The sequence below is a fragment of the Cavia porcellus genome, unplaced genomic scaffold (assembly GCF_034190915.1).
Source record: "Cavia porcellus strain 051 isolate PalLab524CR breed Dunkin Hartley unplaced genomic scaffold, mCavPor4.1 scaffold_9, whole genome shotgun sequence".
In the NCBI taxonomy this organism is placed as follows: domain Eukaryota; kingdom Metazoa; phylum Chordata; class Mammalia; order Rodentia; family Caviidae; genus Cavia; species Cavia porcellus.
The window spans coordinates 89244012-89261407 of NW_026947492.1; the positions used below are offsets into that span (position 1 = coordinate 89244012).

General features: G+C 39.4%; 1 long non-coding RNA gene across 1 annotated transcript in view; it reads right to left on the reverse strand.

Annotated features, from left to right (window-relative positions):
* Positions 1-797: 797 nt before the first annotated feature.
* Positions 798-17396, reverse strand: part of LOC100725346 (uncharacterized) — a 270531-nt gene continuing 253932 nt past the window's right edge. The window contains exon 9 of the long non-coding RNA XR_010049930.1: positions 798-3083. This is a non-coding gene — a long non-coding RNA (uncharacterized LOC100725346). The remainder of the gene's footprint in view (positions 3084-17396) is intronic.

A 17396-nucleotide genomic window follows, 5' to 3' on the forward strand; every position in this document is an offset into this window, starting at 1 on the left:
GAGAATAAACATCCAGGGAAGAAAAAGAAAAGTAGAAAGAAATAGGTAATGGACAAAGGTTAAAGGACAGAAACTAAGATCCCCAGTAACTGGGATGAATTAGATTCAGCTGTGTCTTCTTCCAGATTCTCATCTTAACAGGAATAACGCCATCCACACTGCAGGGTTCTGCTGGAGAGTAAGTGAGATAATACATGTGGGCACAACCAGGAAGGCACCGTGCACAGATCTGGGACCAGTCACTGAGCTGAATGAGTGCTCTGCATTCCTGTGCAGAAAAGTCCCCTTCCTGAGGGCCTGGCCACCAGCTGAGCCCACCTGAGCACACGCCTGCCAGTTAGCATTATTTCAGGAAGCCCTGCCTTGGGCGATGTTCTTAAGGCGCAAGTGTTAACAGTGCTCCTCCTGTGTAGACTTAGTCGGGTCTAAGAACATGTCTGGAAAAGCTTCTGCACATGGAACATTTCTTTACAAAAGGTGTTACACTGGAAAGCACAGTGCACTGTTCAGATATAGGAGGTAAAGTCACCTGTGGAACAAAGCCCCAAAACAAATACAAAATCTGGTGCTTGGGGGAGAAGGCTGAGGTGCAGCCCCCATGAAACCCACCCCATCCTGGTTCCTCCTCCTCCTTCACTGTCACAGTATTTTTAGATTGCATAGCTTTTTTATAACTTATAACACAGTGATGCATATTCTCTTCATCACTATTTGCAATACTAAACCAGTTGTAACCCGTAATGAGGTAAAATATTCAACTCGCCAGCAATGAAAGCAGTTCTGAGCCAGTGTGCATGTTCTTATCCCACGCTCTAGCTCTCACACATGGCTCCCTTTCCAACATTCATAAAAAAGAATTCTCCTTCTTACCGTGGTCAATGCGATTGGCCATGGAAATCATTTTAAGAAAATTATTTTCCTAATTCTTTACTTCTGAGGGAAGATATGCTTCCCCTCGGAGTCTGCAGATACCAAGAACATTATTAGAACTCACATTTTTCACAGCTAGACTTTCAAGTTCCACAAAGGTAAAATTTTCACTTCTAACAAAAGCAAGAGAGGACGTAGCAAACACAAAACCCACTGAACAAGGGCAATTAATATTATTTTATGAAGCAACATAATTCTGATAATAAAAAGCATTAAAACCAAATCCCTAGATTGTGCCTTAATTCACAGCACTGACATGCAAGTTTTAGCAGTGGGCTTGATAATCCATGGAACTTCATTTGTATATTTGCTGTTTCACTTTGCTTTAAAAATATATTCAATCTTCTTTTATTTTTTTAACATTTTTTAGAAACCTGAGCATAAGTTTACTTACCTTGTAAATCTTTTAAAAACCACATGTATTTCATATACAAATTCCCACTGGAAGATGCAAATAGTATAGAATCTTATAAGAGAGTACACTTTTATCTTACACCCATGGGTATAAAAGTGAATATTATGCACATTTCTAGTCTTTATATATTTACATAAGTATGGGAATAGTTATTTTAATATATCAGGCATAAAATAATTATATATAGTGCTTTTTATTTTTCTTTACCTGAAAAATATGTTCTGCAGTGCATATAATGTGTGTATATCTGCTTGTACATACACATGCTGAGAATTTCAAACCACTGCACCCTATTCTATGAGTCAACACCCAAAACAAATATAAATGCTCCATCAAGGGTGGATATTTTGGCTGTTTATAATTTTAAGTGAATTAAGAAACAGATTGGAATGACTATGCATTAGAGCATTACACTATGCATGTTTTCCCGCTTGTGACTCTTTTTTCGAAAATTGGTTCCAAAACGTAAAACTAATGGAATCAAGGAAACACATCCTTTGAGTGTAGAAAGATGTTTGTCAATTGATGTTTCAAAGCAGTTTCACCAATATATTACCTCAATCATACATGAGGTGTTAACCATACACCAACCAACACAGAGTAGAGTCAATCTTTTACATTTCCTGAATGTCTGATTACAGGAACACTTTTACAGGAGTGTGGTTATCTGAACCGTCTGGGTCTGGATTGCTTCACCTCAGAATGAGAATGACGGCAATACCTATCTCACAGTTCAACTCCTGGGTTTTGTGTCTCCTTGTTCCTTAATGGAGCCAGTTAACACACAGTTAATAAGGATCTAGATTATGCCACGCTCATTCTGGTTGCTAGGAACAAACTGTGATAAGACCGAGATGTCACTGTCACCTGTTTGTATCCTTGTGAAGAACAGGAAACACAGACCATCACAATGATGCAAAAGGTTTCCTCAGGTGAAGAAAGTCATCAAGAAACTTTCGGGCTGAGAGGTGCTGAGAGTTCCAGGAGTGCTGCTGTGGATAGGGTGGCTGAAGAATGCGGGGACCCCGAGAGGTGGAGGAGTTCACCTGGGGGGCAGCAGTGCTGATGAGGAAGCAACGCGATAAAGCAGAGGGATGGAGGTTGTAGGCAAAGATAGGTGGCAGCTAAGAGGACTCAAGGACAACGCTCTGAAGGGCTCAGAAGGCCGCAGAGAGTTTTACTTTTACCCTAAGTGCAGTGGGAAGTCAGAGTACTGCTGTCTGAACTGCTACTCATTAAGTTAAAAATTTAAACACTTTGTTTATTACTCAAGCAGACACCTGGACTGTGGACATGAACAGTGCTCCTGTGCCGGGAAGCAAAGCTCGCAGGGAAGGGTGTCACCTCAGCCACTGATGCTAAACCTCACTGACTCAGGTTCGAAGATGCAAAGTGGAACAGAGGCATCACCTCAGGAATTGTGTGCCCCCAACACATCCACAATCCAGTAGCTCAGCCTAAGCCACCATTTCCTTTCTTTCCTGCCCAGTGTCCTTGCCAGTTGACTGACCAGGAACAGGACCCCTGACTGCACTCATGAGAGCACCTCTGAGAAGCATCTGAGAGCCCCGCAGGCTGCAGCACACACAGCTCACCCCGCAAGTGGTGGACCTACCTCTGCAGATGGTCCCGTTGCCCACGTAGCTTGATTTGCAGGTGCAACTGTGCCCCTAGACGGTGTTGGTGCAGATGGCATTCTCGTCACAGTTGTACTGCCCACTGCCACATTCATCATGCTCTGTTTTCAGGGAGGAGGGAAAAAGAGAGTCACATTTTCTTGTCATGCAAAAGTAAGTTATCTATGAAATGCTGGTGAGCAGCATGGAGGGGAGGTCCCTGCGTACATGGGGGCTTCTATACAGGGCATGGTTCAAATCTTAATAAATCTAAAAGATAACTGAACATCAGAGCAGCCAAAACAACTTTGATCATCACTGTATCCATCAGATGAGACAGAATACCCAGTATCCACAATATGAAGGAAGGTTAATTTGCCCATGGTTACAGTCCTGATTGACTGGCTCCAACACACAGATCAGGACAGAAGAATTGAGAGAATCAAGGCTGCCAAGTCCGTAGTGGTCAGGAAGCAGAGAAGGGAACAGGAATCAGATAGGAAGGAGCCAGGCACCACACAGTAGCCCCGTTTATGACTTACCCAGTCACACCAAGGGGTCTGCGGGGGCCTTAGTCCCGTGAAGCTTCCTATCAGGATTAATGGTCACAGCACTGCTGTGAGGCCACTGCTTCTGTCTCCTTAGAAGCCTTCCACAAAGACTCCAAGGCAGCTATTCTAATGGCGAGAACTTTGTAGTCCCTCTTCCAGGAATCATTTGATCATTTCTGAAGACACGTTAGGCTGCCCTGACTGGGGACAGGACTGAACTCCAGCAACCAGAGATGAGGGGTGCTGCTTTGTATCATATAACGCGCAGCAGAACACAATGAAGACTCAGCCAGTCCAAATGCCAGCAGTGTGCCCGGCTGGGAACCCTTACTCTAATAACCTACACTGGATAGCATGGCTCATTTAAAGCAAAGAGAGTAAGGCTAAGGTGGAAGAGAGAGGTAAAGGAGCCTAGCAATCGAGAACTTACAAAGCAGGATTTGCAGAGGGGAGCACTGGTCACATGGGACACTGGTGAGCCCAGCACTGCTTTAAGGAAAGGAAGTTACTGTTACTCTCACAGCCCTACTTAAGGGGCTCCAGCAGGCTGATGCTCCACATGGCCCATTTCATAGGGCTCGAAATTCCACCCCTGGTCGTTGCCTCTGTGCAATGATTTTATTCTGCACAGTCAGATGGCAGTGACATCCTCAGTCTGTTAGACATGGAGGGAAATAGAGCCACAGTACAAAGATGGCCTCAAATGGGATAGAGGCCAAGACCTTAGAAGTAACGATCCTTGCCTCCCATGATTAGGAAGTTTATAAAGTTATGCAGATGATTACTCCATAAATTACAAGAGGGGAAAGTTTATGCCCTTTATTTATCTTAACATCTGCTAGTGTAACTCCATAACAAATTTAAGAAGAAAGACAAAGCTAATGCAACCATAAAAGATTATAAATCGAGTGAAAATCCAATCTAAAAAATTCAAAGAAATAACATAAATAGGAACAAAAATAAAATTTCAATATAGTTGGCTTAGTGAATTGCTAAATCAAGGTACCACTCCCCTGAAACATTATCTGTCTTCACTAATTTTTATTTTACAGCTCCTAACAAGGCCCTCATAATGGAAAAGTTTCCACCATGCAGAATATAGCTGCTTTAGTCACCCTCAGGCAATGGGGGTAAAGCGCTCACGTGAATCTTGCTTGATTTAATATCATAGATTTACAGAGAAATTTTTCTTCAGGCCTTAACACCAAACAAAACTGTCAGTGGAGAAGGTGAACAGGTTTGAAAGCAGAGAGAAGAGAAGATTTATGAGGACAGACTTCTAAACTGGGTTAAAGCCATGTCCAACATAATCCAAAAATAGAAAGGTGTAGAAGTCAAATCCAATACACGGACCTATCATACACACAGATACAACAGCAGGTAGTGTAGGGATAACAAGAAGAAAAAAAAAAAAAGGAAGTAACCTGCAAAGTTTTCAGTCTCCTAGTTTACATTCATTTCATAATTATTCCAGTCTATACTGGGAATAGGAAGATGGGATCCCTGCTCCTCTAGACATTTGAGTATTTATAACATGCAACTGACAGGCACCCAAGAAAGAAGTGATAAGAGCTTTAAGTAGCTGACTTCACATCTTATCATGCAAATAGGACATTTTAAGGTGAAAAGATGAACTGTTAGTAAAGATATGGGATAACAGACTTAAATTCAGAGTGTCCTAGGCAAACCAACACGTGTAGTCACACGAGATACGGGGAAAAAAGATAACCTGAAATGAGAATTCATTAGGCAACAGACGTTAGTTCTAATGGTGAGAAAAGAAAGGTCTTCCTGCAGGGGGTTTATCAACTGGACTTCTAGAAAAGTCATGGTAGAGTTAGCAGCTTTGCAGAGAAAAATTTACCACAAAGAGCACTCCAAGCCAAGGATCGGGAGATACTGCAGTTTTATGCAACATTCAAAAAGTCGGGACTCTCCTTTGCTGCCTGGTATTAACTCCCATTCTTCTTGAAGTCACCCCTTCCATGGCTCCACTGCCCTCCTGAAAATGCTTGATTTTATTGCCACCTCTCTAGTTATTTCCAGTTGATCCCTAACCCAATATTAACTTGCTCCCAATGAATTTTCCCCCTGGTTTCAAACACTTTAAACCTATACTCTTACCATGATGCTTTCTGCCATGTTTGGTGGACTACAGAAATTTTACTTGCCTTGGTAATTTATGAGACTGATTATATTACCTCCTTGGAGGCAGTCATGCTGATACTGTGATATTTGCAAACTTTATCATGAATACCTTAATTAAGCAGCTTTGCAGAGAAAAATTGTGGTATATATCTTACAACTCTCATTTTATAATATGGTATTGAACTTAGTGCCAAGACCTGAACTGGTCCTTATACAAGATTATGGAAAAATACAATGAAGGTATAATTATAAAAAAAAAAACATTACAATAAAAGGTATATTGCAAAGGATGATAGGATAAGTATGTTAAAAGCTAGCATGAATGAGTTTTTTGAAGGCATGAATGGCAATGTGTCTTTTATTGTAATACATTTTTAACTTAAAATATTTATCATAATTTTTATCACATCGCACTGATCAATTTTTGCAACAATTTTGGCCAAATAAAAACACTACGGTATGTCCTCACCCACCTATTCATCAGCCCAGGTATCATGCAACTTGTGACTCTTTCCCAAACTCAAAATGACCATGAAAGGTAAACCTCTCCCATGGAGTTAAGACATCAAGGCATCTATGGCAATGCAACTGAAGTCACTAACTTAGTACTTTCAGAACTACTTCAGAGAGTGTCAAGAAGATGGGATAAGTATGTCTGAAGTGAGGGAAATTAACAGCAATGTGTTTTTGTAATTTTTAAATTTAAACATTTATCATGTTATTCACCATACCTCCATAATTTAGTTCTCCAGGGACGATATGAAGTAATTTTGTTCATTTTACAGTAAGAAACTAAAACAAAAGAAACTAAAACTAAAACACAATCTACTGAATGTCACAAAACTGGTTAAGTAGGAAGCTCAGATGTGCCGATCTGGACAGCAGCTGAGGCATCCCTGAGCATACAAGAAGCTACGTGTGACTCAAGCTAAACTAAGATACGTGGACACAAGTTCTTCCCATTCAAACCAGAGCTGTCCTCTTCTTTCTCAATTCCATATTCTCACAGAGATCTCTTACATACTTCCTTAGAAGACAGGAACTACTGTCAAAGGACCATTATTACAAAATGCCATTGTTCATTATCTTTAGTCTCACCTAAGTTTGCAAGACAAAGAATGGATATTCTTCTAAAAACATCAAATTTCTTTCCAGCTTGTGCACAAAAAGCAAAACACTAGCATTTGTGAGCTGGAGCATAACAGAGAGATTAAGAACATAGACTCCAGAATAAACCATCCTAGCTTAGAAGATTCTAGATTTGACAACTACTAGTTCTGTGCATAGAGTAAGTTACTTATTCTATGTTTTAAGTGTCCTAATTCTAAAATACAGATAACAGAACTTAATTCCTTTTACTATCATTAGAATTAAAATAGTTAACATAGAAAAGGCACTCATGGAACATTGTAACTAGTGAGTCCTGAAAAGGATAAGTTATTTGATCCTCATTTATGTGCTAGAAGTAGGATTATTAGTGATGCTACTCTGCTACCCCCACTGCTGAATTACCTCTAGCCAGAATTAATAGCCAGAAGGTGATAACAACCCATGAGAAAACTCTGCTTTCTTGTAAAAATGATGAAATTCAAAGTATCTTTTATTTTAAATTTAAAGGATCTTGTCTTTACTGTCACCTGAAATAACACTTCATTTATCCCAGGTTGCAAAGGGCTTTTCTTTTACTTCTTTATAATAGTTGTAAAGTTTCATCAGTTCACCTTAAACTCGTAATTTATTTTGACCTAGTTTTCATACCAAGTGTGAAGTTTAGGTTGGAGTCTGTGTGGGTATAGTAAGGAGGGGAATTGTTCATTTTGGTTTATATTCATGTCCAATTATTTCGGTGCTATTTGCTTTAAAGGCTATTTTCCAACTGAATTTTTATTATACCTTTGTCAAAACCAATTAGTTACATTTTTATTAATCTGTTTCTAGTTCTTACATTTTGTTCCTTTGATATTTTGTTTATTTCTCGGCCAATATCACACTGTCTACATTAACATATATATGTACATAGCATTCCGATCAGGTAGAACACTTCTCATACTGCATTCTTCTTAAAAATTGTTTTAGCCATTCTATTTTCTCTGCCTTTCTACATAAATTTTAGATTAAGGCTTCTAATACTTTGATACAAATTGTGTTGCACTAATAGTTCAACAAGTGGAGAATCAACATCCTATCATGTGGAGTTTTACAGACCATGAGCACAGTATATCTTTCTTATTTACTTGTATATACTTTGATTTCCTTTTTAAGTGTTTTGCAATTTTCAAATTACCTTTCCATATTTTTGCCACATTCAGAACTACTTCATTTTATTTTGGAACAAGTATATTGCTAAGGCAGATTTAAGTTTAGTTTTTACACTGGTTGATACTATCGAGGTTGCTTGCTCCATAACTGGTATTTCTGTGTTGAATTTGTAGTTTGCAACAACCTGATTGAATTCATTTATCAGCTCTGTAATATTTTTGTAAATTCCTTGGGATTTTCTACATAGAAAGTCAAGTTATCGATAAGGAGTAGATATTTCTTTCTTTGGAATTTGTATGCTTTCTCCTTTCTCTTATTGTACTAGCTACGTCTTCTAGTGCAATGCTGTAAAGGTGTGTTGGGAGAAAGCTCACAGTCTTGTTGTCAGTCTTAGGGCAAGTACACTCAGAAGTATACTAACCATGTGCAGGAACAAATTCTCTGTGATAAAGGTGATCACTGTGCATACCTAAACTGCACCGATAAACTTAATTAAATAACAGAAAAAGATCACTGCAGCCCACCTCACACCACTTTTTCAGTGCTGGGTGAGCAGAAGCTCAGCTTCCTGCTAGGCCACCCTGATAGTGGACAGGGGAGAATGTGCAGGGCCCTTTAGCCTCATTCTGAACCACTGTACTAAGTGTCCATGCTGTGTGGTGGAACCCCAGTTCCCTCCTTGACCCAAGGAGCATCACCATAGCAGCAGGACCTAACACCTGCCTGCTGCTCTCCAATAGTTCGATCACTGCTTTAATTCAGAGGGCAGAGGTGTTCAGAGAATTGTATGAGGCCTTTCTCTTCCTGGTTCCTGAGTTGGTTTTTCCAGGAGCTTGTTCTGCCTGTCCCAGGGCAGTGAACTATGCGAGTTTCCTCAGCCCACCATCCAGGATGTACTGGAGGCCACACAGCTGAGCATCCACCTTGGAAGAGCATGTTCTTGTACCTTGCTCCTTTCTTCTCATTTATTTTCTCAGTGTTTACGTTTTTGCAGTATACAATGATTCCATCAGAGCCGGGGGATGCACATAACCCATTTTTATTCTTTTTGAAGAAATTATTTTATAATTACCTATCTGTGATTTTGCTCTTTATATTTTGATATCTCATAGAAGAGAAACCATGCCACTTGTAAACTTGTGTGTCTGATTATTTCCACTTAACATAGTAATGCCAAGAATCAACAATGGAATCACATCAAATTAAAAGGCTCCTGCCCAGCGAAGGAAACAAGGAACAGAGTAAAGAGACAACATGCAGAATGAGAAAAATATTTTGATAGCTGTTCCGCAAAGGACTAATATGTAGAATATTAATAAAACTCAAAAAAATTAGACCTAACCAAGAATAAAAGACTCAATTAAAAATGAGCAATCAAGCAAGGTGTGGTGGTACATGCCTGTAATCACAGCAATCGGGGGTTAAGACAGGAAGATTCTTGCAAATTCAAGACCAGCCTGGGCTACAAATGAGCTCAAGTCCAGCCTGAATTGCATAGTAAGACCCTGTCTCAAAAAGCCAAAAATAAATAAATAAATAAATAATATGAGCAACTGAAATGAATAGACACTTCTCAGATGTACAAGTACAAATTCTTTGGCTGTTAGAGAAATGCAAATGAATACAACACTGAAATTCTCTTTTACCCAAAACAAATATAGTGTCAGGAATTCAAATAACAATTGCTGGTGAGTCTGCAGAGGAAAAAGCACCCTTCTATATTGTTGGTAAGAATGTAAACTAGCATAACCACTGTGAAACCGTATGAAGATTCCTCAGAAAAACTAGGAAAACACATGCTCTTGACCCAGATATTCCTCATCTAGGTTCCTTCATGAAGGAGTTAAAGATACCTTATTATAGTAATACACACAGTCCCTTCTAATTCTGCTTCTAGGCTGCCAAAAGGTAAACTTCTTTCTAGCACTACACCCTCTCCTCCTTCTGTTTCTGCCTTGGACCAGCCAAACAAAGACTGAATCCTCTGAAACCATCAGCCAAACTAAGCCTCTCTTTTAAACTGCAGTTGTTAAGTGCAGTGTCTCCATGGTGAGAAACGGACTGATGGTGCACTTGTCTTAGGTCTAGGGATTTTTAAAGAGGGAAAATCATCGGTTTTTTATATGGAAAACCTCATAGAGGGAAAACTACTAATCCACTTCAGCTTTACAGAAAAGCATTCAATGTACTTAAAATGAAAGCCAAGCACTTTCCTTCTTTCCTCCTTTTCTAATCAGCATGAACAACAACAGAAACAGAAAGGTTTGAGTAGCCTGAAGTTACAGAAGGGTAAATCCAAACCAAGTCAGCCACTGTGGAATCACAGCAGAAGAAAACAGGACCAGGCATTTGTTAGTCATCCTGACACCTCCTCTTCCCTCAGTCCTCTTTAACGAATCCATTGCTAAGTTGTGCAGACTTTTCTCTGCATTATTCCAGCATCTACATTTCCATTGTCCTGACTCCTGTCCAGGGTGCCATCCTCTGTCACTCAGAGCTCCAGCTATTCCTCACCAGTGTCTCTTTCCTCATCAACCACTGTCCAGCTTCGACTGATTCTCCTCAATGCACATACAGCAGTCCTTTGGGCATTCAAATCTCCCTCACCCTTCCTAGGTTTAAAATGTTTCCCATATGCTTAAAATGAAGCAAATATTTTTAACACAACTTCCAAGGTCCAGAGTGGCCCTGCCGCCACGTAACACCCCTGAATGTTTCCTTTCATTCCACTCTGCTCCAACCACCACACTGATTTGGTTTCCTTCTTTGTCATCATAAACATAATTTTCATGTACTCTTAATTTGGCAGTTTTTCAAACTACTAAACATAGGACTTTCACATGCTCCAGTAATTCTTTTTTACATATCCAAAATATATCAAACTTATGCTCATACATGAAGGTTCATAGCAGCATTATTCACAGGAGCCAAAAGGATAAAACAACCCCAACATCCACCAATATTCACCTACCTGATGAATATACACTGAAAATGGGTTTAGACGTACAATAGAGTCTTATTCATCAGGAAAACAGAAGGAAGTACTGAGAGATGCTGCAGGGTGTGTCACAGATGAGTTTCAAGATCACATCAGTCTTTTATTTTGTTCTTCTTTGTACTTTGATACTCACATGGCAGAAACCAAACAGTATTTAAGCGTGTGAGTCTGATTGATTTCACTTAACATTATACTTTCCAGGTGAATGTACACAAATGTCTTGAATTTATCCTTCTTTATAGCACAGTAGTATCCCATTAGGTATGGACACTACTTTTTCTTTATGTATTTGTCTGCTTCCAGGACTTCGCTATTACAAACCGTGCTGCTATGAGCATGGGGGGGGGGCCCACATATCATAGTAACACAATGTCCTTATTTCTTTTGGGGAGATCCCTAGACAGAGTATATCGGGGCCAAATGGAATTTCTATTTTTAGTTTTTTGGGGAAATCTCTATCCTGATTTCTGTAATCACTGTGCTAGTTTACATTCACATCAACAATATAGAAGTGTTCCTTTTTCAGTTCAGCCTCGCCATCTTTGATTTCTTGATGATTGATGGCCAGAGTCATGGAACAGTTTTTCATGCTTATTGACCCCTGGTACTTCTTTTCTGGAAATATCTATTCATTTCACTGCCCCTTTTTTGATTAGGCCTTTTGTTTTGCATGGTATAATTTTTTCCAGTTTTTTGACTATCCTGGATAATAGTTCTCTGTCTGAGGAACACCTGGCAGTTTTTTCCCATTCAATGGGTTGTGTGTTGAAATGCTGATGGTCTCCTTTGCTGTGAGGAAACCTTTAATACAATCCCATCTATTGACTCTTACTGTTATTTCTTGCACAACTAGAGTTCTGTTCAGAAAGTCCTTGCCTACTCCTATAGGACCTCAAGTTTTTTCTTCCTATTTTCTCTTCCAGTCTCTGTGTTAATATTTATGTCTTTGAGCTATTTTGATTTTAGTTTATTACATAGTGAGAGAGATAAAGGCCCAGCTTTAATCTTCTGCCTATAAACATCCAGTTTTCCCAGCACCATTTGCTAAAGAGGCTTCTTCCTCAAAGGTACATTTTAGCTCCTTTGACAAAGATCGAATAACTCAACATGTCTGGGGTTGTTTCTGCATGATTGTATTCTGCTCCACTGACCCACATTTCTGATGGTAACAGGAATATATATTTGGTAAGTGGGAAAGGCTTCATGAGACCAAGGATGAAGGGAAAGTCAGAGGGTAAGGGGATGTAAAAGGATTTAAGATATGTCCTGTACATATGCCAAATACTCTCAATGAGTACAATCAGTATATGTCACTGACATCAACTGCAATCATAAAAATAAGGACCTAGCAACAGAGGGAAGTTTGTGGGTGAAGGTGGGAAATATAAGGATCAAGACACGTTAAGTACATGTACTACTCCCTAAGAGAAATGGAAACTCTGTCTACTGAAAACATGGACTAGTATTTTTTAAACAAATCATTGTTAATTGAAAGAAACCAGCCAGAAAATAACACATCTTATATTATCCAAGTCACATAAAATATTCAGAATAGGAAAAATTATAGAAACACAAAGTAGATTGAGTTCCCTCAGACAAAGCTTAGTGGAATGACCACTGATGGACACCCAGCTTTGTCTTCGAGGTGATGGAAATGTTATAAAATTAGATTATAAAACAGTTTCACAAATCTCAAAATATACCAAACCACATGAAATTCTATACAAGGGCAAACTTACACTATGCAAATTATATGCAAGTAAAGATGTTAAGATTATTCAGAGAAAGTTCTGAAACAAGTTGGTACATTTATTTCTCTGTCTGTGGTAAGGTTTCCTCAGAGGTCATTTTTAGATGGAATGTTTTTCCAAGAAAGTAGATTAGGAATGTTAGTTATTCTTCTAGGATCTTAGAATTGTGTCATACCTCCTTAACTGGAAAACAGCATTTGCTTGATAATAATATTGTATGTAAGGTATGAAATAAATGCATCGATTACAGCACAATTTACAGTTTCCTAATTGTACATCTGAAAATCTGTTCTGATCTTAAGCACATAGATTATTTGTAAAATCTCACAGTTCTGAAATTCAAACACCATTTTTCTAAGTCCAAATAAATACAATTATATAAGTTACCTATGTACCAGAATGAAGTCCCCAATCTCACTCAATCCTAGCTCCATTTACCAAGCAGCATCTTGCTATGATTCTGGGGTCTTAGACAAAAGCTCTTGGGAGTCCACACTGGTAGTATTCTAGCCAAAATAATTTCTTAGAGGCCCCGCTGATCTTTCAAAGAACAAGGAGTTGAGTCTCTGAGTGGACAGCAATTTAATTCTTCTCCATGGAACAGTTCCCGGTCTTGATTGATAGCACTTTAGGAACCTACAGGTCTCATCTTCTTTCTACTGAGTGTAGCTACTTCAGCTTACACCATTTCAACCTCCCAAAAACATGAATCCCAGCTCTCTCTAGGAGAGATGGTCTCCTTAGAAATGAGGATTAACTTTTGCACCCAGGGCAGGTGCTTTGTGATTCCAGAAGTGGAAGTTGCCCTCAGTTCAAAGCCCCGAGTAGGGTGGTAGTCAGCATGGAAATGGCAGTGTGGTTGCAGACAGGTGGGTGGGAAGAACTGGGAAAGAAACTTGCTTTCATCCTTTGCAATTCCTCTGCTGCAATAAGAAACAAAGCACAAAGGAGCAATTCAACCAGTCACTTTTACTTTGATATATATCACGATACACTAAAGATGGAAAATTGAAATGTAAGGTATCGTTATATGTGATTTGTGTGCATACATATGAAAGTCTAAAAATGTATCTTAAACAATTAATAATTTGCACTTAGACTGAATAAAGCACAGAGAGGAGGTACTTATACTATATATTTTATTCATTGTAAACTCTTGAACGTTTTACAATGATCATGTGTATTTTATTACTATACAATAGAGTTCTTCCAGGATTTTTTTGTGGCAGATTGAGATGAAAGAAAATGAATTCCAGATGGATGCAAGATTCACTGTGAAAAGGCAAACTTTTCAAGGGTGAAAGATCTGGATGGGAACTCTCCCTGCTTCCTGTGAGAGTTTACCAAGCTCTCTGCTTTAGTTTCAGTGTGTGTAAAATGCAGACCATGAAATCAGGGCTAAAAGGTAGAAACATTGGCTTAACTTTTCTTTCCTAGGATTCAAACAGACTAAGTAAATGTTCAAGAAACAGTTATGTAATGTTCATGAGAATAAACTATGTAAAGTATTTGGTACTGTTACTGGCCTATAACAGGACCTCTAAAAACAGCCGACGCTATTGTCATCTTCTGTGTTGGGCTTGTTATTCATGAAGAATTGCCCAGGGATTCCAGGAAAGTTTTAGTAGGATACTCATTTGCTTCTATGTCTCTGGGATTCTCAACCTCAGGGCGTAGCAGAAAGTGAGAAGATTCAGGGTCCCGTTCAGCTCTGCCACTCACCAGCTCTGTAACTTTAGAAGGTGTACTTAATGTCTATGAGCCTCTGCATTGTCATCCAAGGGTGTGAGCAATAAGAACCATCACACAGGGACACTACGAAGACTATAGAGAAAGTATGCAAAAGGTGTCTAGCTCCATTCCAGGCAAGTAATATAAATTAAATAAATGTTAGCTTTGTTCCACTGGGATAATTTAGAAAATACATCATTAAACTGCAGTGTTAATGAATTGCTGAACTGTAACTGTGTTCCAATGTTTTATGACTTTGCATAACACACTTGATCCAATAGACCTACTTAGAGCTAGCATAAAAGACAGAAACAAAGCCATTTATTTGACTTTGGATTCATGTAACGGTCACATAAATATCCCCAAGGCACCACTTTTTCTGAACCCTTTTATCTCTCTACTGTGAAGAGAGAGGCTTGTGATTTTTCTTGGTTTTGAAGCTACCTAGAGAAACTCTGGAAGAAATGTGTAAAAATAAAACATGGCAAGAAAATAATGCTGTGTTCATGTTTTACTTTATCACGGAAGTTTGCCTTCTCCTTTGGGGATTCTCACTAAGAATTTAGTGTTCTCCTTCCTGAAACTAAGGCAATGGTTCAGAAAAACAAAAACGATTTGAGAGAAGGACTAGCAAAAAGGAATACTCAAAAGGAATACTCAGAAGGAATACCTCCTGGTCATCCATGATTGTGGCACTGTGTCCAGGTGCTATGAGCTTAGCTGACTTATGGCTTCTACAGATAAAGAAGATAACAGTTAAAAGGGAAATACAGATATTTGAAAAAGTACTATTCCTATGTCCATGACTTTCAATCCATTCTTTCATTCTTATTGAATTCTTCTCCACACAGATTTGTAGTTGACTGAACATTGTTAGGTTATTTATGCAATGTCCCCCAAATGTCTCACTTTCAGAGGTGGGGATACTGTGGTCAGAGGGGGTGGGCACCAGAAATGTGACCTGCAAGGAAGTGTTCCTGTCCCTACCTCCTCTTTTCTTGCCTTGCTTCCTGGATGTCATGGGTGGGCAGCTGTCTTCCAGGACACCCTTTCACCTGCCATTTCTCTCTTCAGCCTGACAACTGGGACTGAAGCCCCTAAACTATTATCCAAAATCAACCTCTCCTCTTCTATAGAATTGCTGTGTCGTTCTGTCCCAGAGAAGGGAAATCTGTGTAATACAGAAAATGGATTCTGGGGCTGTTGTTGTGGCCCATGTGGACCAGAAGCCTTTGGAACTGGTTTGCAGAAGGAGTTAGGAAAGATTTGGAGATTCTGGCTAGATAAACCTTAGAGTTCTATAAGCTGAGATCAAAGGGGAATTCTGACCACAGCTCAGAAGACTAGAATACTCATAGAAACGATAGTAAAGACCAGGTTCAGGAACTTTCAGTTGGGGACAAGGACTCTATTATTTTTTGGGACAAAGGACATGTGCATTGTACTCTGGCAGAAATCATGTCTATATTTCCCTTATTTCCTGAGTCTCTGCAGGATACTGACATTAATGGCAGTAGACTAATTAATCTGGTGGAAAAAATTCAAGGCACTCTAACATTTAGACTGTGACATGGGTACAGCAGAATGTTTTCACCAAGTCTACAATGAGAATCAAGAACAAATGGCAGAGCTCAATGACTGGAAAAGTCTGAAGTTTTACCAAGAAAGAAATATCTACAATGCTAAGGTGAAGAAAAACAATGGCTGTTGAAAATATGGGTATCACAGAAAAGTCAAGCAATTTGGGCAGAGACAAGAAAGTTGCCTTGAGAGCATCTCAGAAATCAGTAAGATCCCACTGATCACATACTCAAGGTTACAAAGCTATAAAACTTTCATTTGAGTAGAGCCCTTGGGACATCTGCTTATTCAGGACCTCTTGCAACAAGTATTCCTAAAATGAATAACCCAGACACTCAGAGGCTCCTGTAGACATAGTCTGAGGGGGCCCAGCTACAGTAGTTCAAGCTGACAGCCTCCCTTTGCAGCATCTGCTTAGGCTGGTTTTCCAGGCAAGTAGAATGCAAGTGCTATGGGGTCATGAAGGCTTCCACCCAGATTTTAGAAGAAGGTCTGAGATATCAGACAAAATTATGTGACAGGGCCATACTTCCTTAATAGGAGCCCATAACCTTTACTGCATGAAAATGTAAGAATGACATCAAAGGTAGTAGATCCCAAAAGAAAGTGGAGATGCCAGCAACATTGAAAATATGCTGAGTAAAGCCCTGGGCAATGAGTAGAGCCAAAGCAAGAGACAGGCCATGTGGTCCTCAACCACCAAAGCCATAGGCAGGTCGACATAAGCCATCTAGAACATATCTTACTATAAATTGTCATGGGTGCTGGACACATAGCTCCAGCATTTAATGTTTTCCATGCTGGGTTTTGGTCTTGCTTTGATCTAATTTCTGTCCATTCTCCCATATCTACCTTTCAGAATGAGAGAGTGTTTACCTTTTCCCACTGCATGTTAGAAAAACATAAACAAACTAATGTATAATTTTTACACTATAATGTGCAGAAATGTCAGAGAGGAGTCAAGTCCCAATGGCCTTCAAAATTCCATGAGCAGAGACCACAGAAGATAGAGGGGACTGACTACATATACTATAAGGAGATCACATGGCTGAGGGTGAGAGGAAGAATAATTCCTTTAGAGATACTGAGCTTGAACCACAGCCCCAACATGAATTAGCTATATGAAACCAGTAAGTCTCTCACTCCTGAACCTCCATTCCATCCTCATCATGTCGAAGAAAAACTAGACTGAATCACAGGGAAACGGAAAATGTGTTCCTCCTACCACCATGCTTTTCAGCTTATTCCTTCATTTCTGTTGAATTCATCTTCCATTACCAACTGCAATTGACTGACATATTCCTCCCCCCAAAATGTCTAGTAGTTACTTTGCTGAATACTTTGAAAAAAATATACTTTGAGAAATTTTCATATGTCCCTTTGTAGAGTAGATGCTTAATAACTGCTGGAGTTTCC